Below are 5,991 nucleotides of genomic sequence, written 5' to 3'. Positions count from 1 at the left end.
AGTCAGTGGCGGCACTCCGGTGAAGCCAAGGTGCGCCAATTCGCGCACGATATCGGCGTCTTTCGACGTGCCCGCCGGCCACCGTCGCACGAGTACGGCAAACCTCGTCTGCCGGGGCGGGGTTTGCGACGCCGACGCAAAAGTGGGAACCGCCGCTCGGATGTTCGCCGTTTTTGGCAGAGTGAGTGCTGGCACTCCGGCGAAGCGAAAGAGCGCGAATGCGCCCACGAAAGTGGCGTGTTTGGACGTGCTTGACGACGACCACCGCAGGAAAACGAAAAACCACGTCAGCCGGGGCGAGCGACCCATGGCGGTCTGGGTGCTTATCGCTGCTATTATAGGGGCACCCCGGCAGACGCAAAAAAAAAAAAAAAATTTTTTTCGACATTCTTTTTTGCTCGTCGACCTCGGGTGACCCAGGTCGCAGTGGGAGCCGCGCACGAAAGCGGCGTCGCGAGACGGCTTCGCGGTCGCTAGTCGCACGAGCTCGGCAACCGCGTCTGCCGGGGCGGAGTTCGGGACGCCGACGGCTAAGTGGGAACCGCCGCTCGGATGTTCGCCGTTTGTGGCCGAGTGAGTGCTGGCACTCCGGCGAAGCCAAACGGGGCCGATTCCGGCACGATATCGGCGTCTTTCTACGTGCTCGCCGGCGACCGTCGCACGAGTACGGCAAAGTGCGTCTGCCGGGGCGGGGTTTGCGACGCGTACGCAATAGTGAGAACCGTCGCTCGGATGTTCGTCGTCTTTCGCCGAGCCAGTGCTGGCACTCCGGCGAAGCCGAACGGAGCCGATTCGGGCACGATATCGGCGTCTTTCCACGTGCTCGCCGGCGACCGTCGCACGAGTACGGTAAACCGCGTCAGCCGGGGCGGAGTTCGGGACGCCGATGCGAAAGTGGGAAGCGCCGCTCGGATCTTCGCCGTTTTTGGAGGAGTCAGTGGCGGCACTCCGGTGAAGCCAAGGTGCGCCAATTCGCGCACGATATCGGCGTCTTTCGACGTGCCCGCCGGCCACCGTCGCACGAGTACGGCAAACCTCGTCTGCCGGGGCGGGGTTTGCGACGCCGACGCAAAAGTGGGAACCGCCGCTCGGATGTTCGCCGTTTTTGGCAGAGTGAGTGCTGGCACTCCGGCGAAGCGAAAGAGCGTGAATGCGCCCACGAAAGTAGCGTATTTGGACGTGCTTCTTGACGGCGACCGCCGCAGGAGTACGAAAAACCACGTCAGCCGGGGCGAGCGACCCACGGCGGTCTGGGTGCTTATCGCTGCTATTATAGGGGCACCCCGGCAGACGCAGAAAGAAAAAAAAAATGGGGACATGGCGTGCGTCACCGTGCGGCTTCGCAGCGTTGCCGAAGTCGCCGAGCCCTTCGACTGAGCCGAACGGCGGACAGGGAACGTTGGTCGGCCGTTCTAACCTGTCGGTGCCACGCCGAGACGTCGTTAAGGAAAACCGCGTCGTGGGCCTCTACGACGCCGTCGAGTCGTTGTACGTTTGGTGTCCAGCGTGTCGGCGGCGAGTAGCGGACACGTCGTTCACGACTTCGGTCTTTCGCAGTCGACGCGAACTTGCGGAGAGTCGTGGTGCCTCACGTTTTCGGCAGAAACCGCGGCGGAATTTTCCCGTGCGTGCGCGCACGACCTCGGTGCTGTGCCGTCAGCGTAGTGTTGCACAAACTCGTGGCCTACCCAAGGTGCGGTACGTTTGCGGCCGTATCCTCGGTGGGAATTTCGTGAGTAGGGTCGCAAATTCTACGACCTCGGCGGGTTTGAGAGCGACGTAGACTTGTGGCACGCTCAACATGCCACACGTTTCGGGGCACACCCGCGGTGAAATTTTCTCGAGTACGCTCGTATTAGGGCCCAAGGAGGTCTGGGTACTTATCGCTGCTATTATGTGGGGGTTCTCGTGAGCGGCGTACGCGAAAGCGACCGGGTGTCTGATATGCGGCGGGCTTCGGCCTCGTCAAGCGTGTCCTCGGGTCTGCTCCAGGGGAATCCACGGCAGTCGTCTGCAGCCTCATCCGCTTGATGCGTTAGGGGCTGGTTGTCGGACGGTGCCGTTTTACCACGATATCGAGGTGTGTTCCGTGTCGTCCTCGGGCGATTCAGATGCGAAAGCGCCGAAGACGCGGGCGTGACCCGTCGTCTGGCGGCTTTGCAGTCTCGGCTCCGTTGCTAGTTCCGGCCGGTCCACCGACAGTGCAGCGGGCTTGGGCAACCCGCACGGCGCGACCGAGTCGATGCAACGAAAAAGAGCGAGCATGAACGTGCTTCTTGCCGCACGGCTCCCACTCGTCTTTCGGGAAGGTTGTGCCGTAGCGAGCTCGAACGCCGTCATCTCGGAGTGCAAAATAAGCGTGTTGGGGCGCCTGAAGGTGGCCTCCGCCGCACACAGACTGCGTCCGGCCCGCCGAGGGCGAGGACGGACGCGCAGTCGAACGATTACCTGGTTGATCCTGCCAGTAATCATATGCTTGTCTCAAAGATTAAGCCATGCATGTCTAAGTACATGCCGAAATAAGGCGAAACCGCGAATGGCTCATTAAATCAGTTATGGTTCCTTAGATCGTTTCTTCCTACTTGGATAACTGTGGCAATTCTAGAGCTAATACATGCAGTGAGCCTGGAGCCCTTTGGGTAACGGGTGCTTTTATTAGACCAAGATCGATCGGGTTTCGGCCCGTATTGTGTGGTGACTCTGGATAACTTTGTGCTGATCGCATGGCCACGAGCCGGCGACGTTTCTTTCAAGTGTCTGCCTTATCAACTTTCGATGGTAGGTTACTTGCTTACCATGGTTGTTACGGGTAACGGAGAATCAGGGTTCGATTCCGGAGAGGGAGCCTGAGAAACGGCTACCACATCCAAGGAAGGCAGCAGGCGCGCAAATTACCCACTCCCGGCACGGGGAGGTAGTGACGAAAAATAACAATACGGGACTCTTTTGAGGCCCCGTAATTGAAATGAGTACACTCTAAATCCTTTAACGAGGATCAATTGGAGGGCAAGTCTGGTGCCAGCAGCCGCGGTAATTCCAGCTCCAATAGCGTATACTAAAGCTGCTGCGGTTAAAAAGCTCGTAGTTGGATCTCAGTTCCAGACGAGTAGTGCATCTACCCGATGCGACGGCTCGGACTGAACATCATGCCGGTTCTTTCTTGGTGCACTTCATTGTGTGCCTCGAGATGGCCGGTGCTTTTACTTTGAAAAAATTAGAGTGCTCAACGCAGGCGAGTCGCCTGAATAAACTTGCATGGAATAATAGAACAAGACCTCGTTTCTGTTCTGTTGGTTTTTGGAATACGAGGTAATGATTAAGAGGGACGGACGGGGGCATTCGTATTGCGGCGCTAGAGGTGAAATTCTTGGACCGTCGCAAGACGAACTACTGCGAAAGCATTTGCCAAGAATGTTTTCATTGATCAAGAACGAAAGTCAGAGGTTCGAAGGCGATCAGATACCGCCCTAGTTCTGACCATAAACGATGCCAACCAGCGATCCGCCTGAGTTACTCAAATGACTCGGCGGGCAGCTTCCGGGAAACCAAAGTATTTGGGTTCCGGGGGAAGTATGGTTGCAAAGCTGAAACTTAAAGGAATTGACGGAAGGGCACCACCAGGAGTGGAGCCTGCGGCTTAATTTGACTCAACACGGGAAAACTTACCCGGCCCGGACACTGGGAGGATTGACAGATTGAGAGCTCTTTCTTGATTCGGTGGATGGTGGTGCATGGCCGTTCTTAGTTGGTGGAGCGATTTGTCTGGTTAATTCCGATAACGAACGAGACTCTAGCCTATTAAATAGGTGCGGGGTTCCCAGCACCTTACAACCTTCTTAGAGGGACAAGCGGCTCCTAGCCGCACGAAACAGAGCAATAACAGGTCTGTGATGCCCTTAGATGTCCGGGGCCGCACGCGCGCTACACTGAAGGAAGCAGCGTGTCTTTATCCCTGTCTGAAAAGACTGGGTAACCCGTGGAACTTCTTTCGTGATTGGGATAGGGGCTTGCAATTGTTCCCCTTGAACGAGGAATTCCCAGTAAGCGCGAGTCATAAGCTCGCGTTGATTACGTCCCTGCCCTTTGTACACACCGCCCGTCGCTACTACCGATTGAATGATTTAGTGAGGTCTTCGGACCGATGTCCGGCGCGGCCTTTCGGTTGCGCCGGTCTGTTGGAAAGATGACCAAACTTGATCATTTAGAGGAAGTAAAAGTCGTAACAAGGTTTCCGTAGGTGAACCTGCGGAAGGATCATTAACGGATTGTGAAGGGTGAGCGCCTCAGCTGCGTCTGCGCCCGACACTTTCTGCCGCTGACCCCGTTTGGACGCGGGGTCGGCTTTTCCCCACGGGGCTGCCTGAATGTGGAGCGGCACCCCGTGACAAATTGTTGCGCCCAGCGGACGCCAACACCGCGACCTTGGACGGTCGGCCAGGTGGCGGACGCGGGTACAAACGGCGCAACGCACTCATAGGTCGGCTTTCGACCCGCCACTGCACCGTGGCTCGAAGCGCTCGAAATGCGCGACCCGACCGCTGCGGGACCGCCTAGTACTGTAAACAGGAGCGGCGGAGCGCGAACGGCGAGTCGTGGTTACGTCGGTAGAAGGCGAGGCTGCGCGTTCCCGAAACGCCAGCCGAGTGCCCTCCCGACCGTTCGAGCGTGCAAGAACGAGACCCGACAATCGCGCGGCGACTGCCAAGTACGAGAGGAACGGCACAAGCGTCGGCGGTCGGTCAAGGAACTGGCGATGTGACGGGTCCGCTGTGCACCAGTGCATACCGTCCCGCCGTCCGCGGCAAGCGCCTCCGCGTCCTCGGGTGACGGAGGCTGCCGGTCGGTTCTTGCAGGCGAGGGATCTCGCTGGCACCGGTTCGCGTTGACGCGCGGCCGGTCATGGCACGGCGATGCGACGGCCGAGGTGCGCAGTACTCGATGGAGGAACCGCACGCTCCGATGACCGTCCCGCCCTCCGCGGCGTATGCGTACCGACCGTAATGGTTGCAGCAGCGCCGGCCGGCTTTTGAATTCGCCACACGAAACACGGTGCGAGATCGCGGTTAGGGGAGCGTCGACGTTGCCAGGCGTTTTGCTTGCTGCCGAGGGAAAGGCGGCACGGCCACGTCGCGCTCGTCGCGATTAGCGGGTCTGCGCGCTTTGGGAAGGTGCCGCAACGACTTGCCGAAAGAGGAAGCACGGAAGAACGAGGGACTTGGACGTCCCGACAATTGAACGCACTTGCGGCCAGGCCCTTGCTGGCTTCGTTCTTCCGCCTCGAGTAGGCTCGTACGCGGCTCCGGCGCCGAAAGTGGTCCTTGGCACCGACTTCGGTGGACGTGGGAAGTGCCGCGCAAGTACGGCGCGCCTGGCTCCACCTGTTGGCTAAAGTAGGCAGCCGGATCGGCATTTTGGTGTGCGGTGGCAAACCGTGGATGCGAAAAAAGCTTGTGCGATTTCGTGGAACAAAAAGCGGGGGTCCCCCTTTTTATGCGGAGGAGACCGACCCGCCCGCCGTGGTGAACCGCGACGCCACGGTAAAAACGGGAGAGGCTTGTCGATGGGACCGTGCATCCCGCGCTCCACGGAGGCCGGGAGGCGGCCGCCCGAGGAAATGTGTAGCCGTCGAGGCCCGCATCTGCGTGCACTCTTATCCAAATGGGTGTACCGCAGGCATTTTCTGGTTAGGCGGGCCAATGAGAGCGAGCACACAACGATACCTACGGGTCCGGCTTGGAGAACCGGCTTCGACGCCTCCCGAGTATTTATAGAGGGGTGGACCACGAAAGCACTCGCAAGTAGCGGAAGCGAAACGCCGTCCGAAACACACCGTTTGCTCGATTTGCGGCAGCCGAAAAAGGCGCGGCAGAGTTTTGGAGTCCAAGCGTGCGCTGAAAAGCGCCCTTCTTGGCCACTGTTTGGCCGAGTGCCAGAAACGTTTGGTTTTGACTGTACGGAATTGAACAAACACTTTTTCACGACTCTAAGCGG

The 5,991-nt window shown here is 58.9% G+C and overlaps 2 non-coding genes across 2 annotated transcripts in view; both read left to right on the top strand.

Annotated features, from left to right (window-relative positions):
- The first annotated feature begins 2,445 nt into the window (after positions 1–2,445).
- On the top strand, positions 2,446–4,260 carry LOC142794010 (small subunit ribosomal RNA). The gene has a single exon (XR_012891999.1). It is a non-coding gene; the product is annotated as a small subunit ribosomal RNA (ribosomal RNA).
- A 1,719-nt stretch (positions 4,261–5,979) lies between these two features.
- LOC142794005 (5.8S ribosomal RNA) overlaps positions 5,980–5,991 on the top strand; it is a 153-nt gene continuing 141 nt past the window's right edge. Inside the window, exon 1 of the ribosomal RNA XR_012891994.1 lies at positions 5,980–5,991. This exon is cut by the window's right edge and continues 141 nt beyond it. This is a non-coding gene — a ribosomal RNA (5.8S ribosomal RNA).

This window comes from Rhipicephalus microplus, unplaced genomic scaffold (assembly GCF_043290135.1).
Source record: "Rhipicephalus microplus isolate Deutch F79 unplaced genomic scaffold, USDA_Rmic scaffold_361, whole genome shotgun sequence".
Taxonomy (NCBI): domain Eukaryota; kingdom Metazoa; phylum Arthropoda; class Arachnida; order Ixodida; family Ixodidae; genus Rhipicephalus; species Rhipicephalus microplus.
This window is presented reverse-complemented; position numbering and strand designations above follow the sequence as displayed.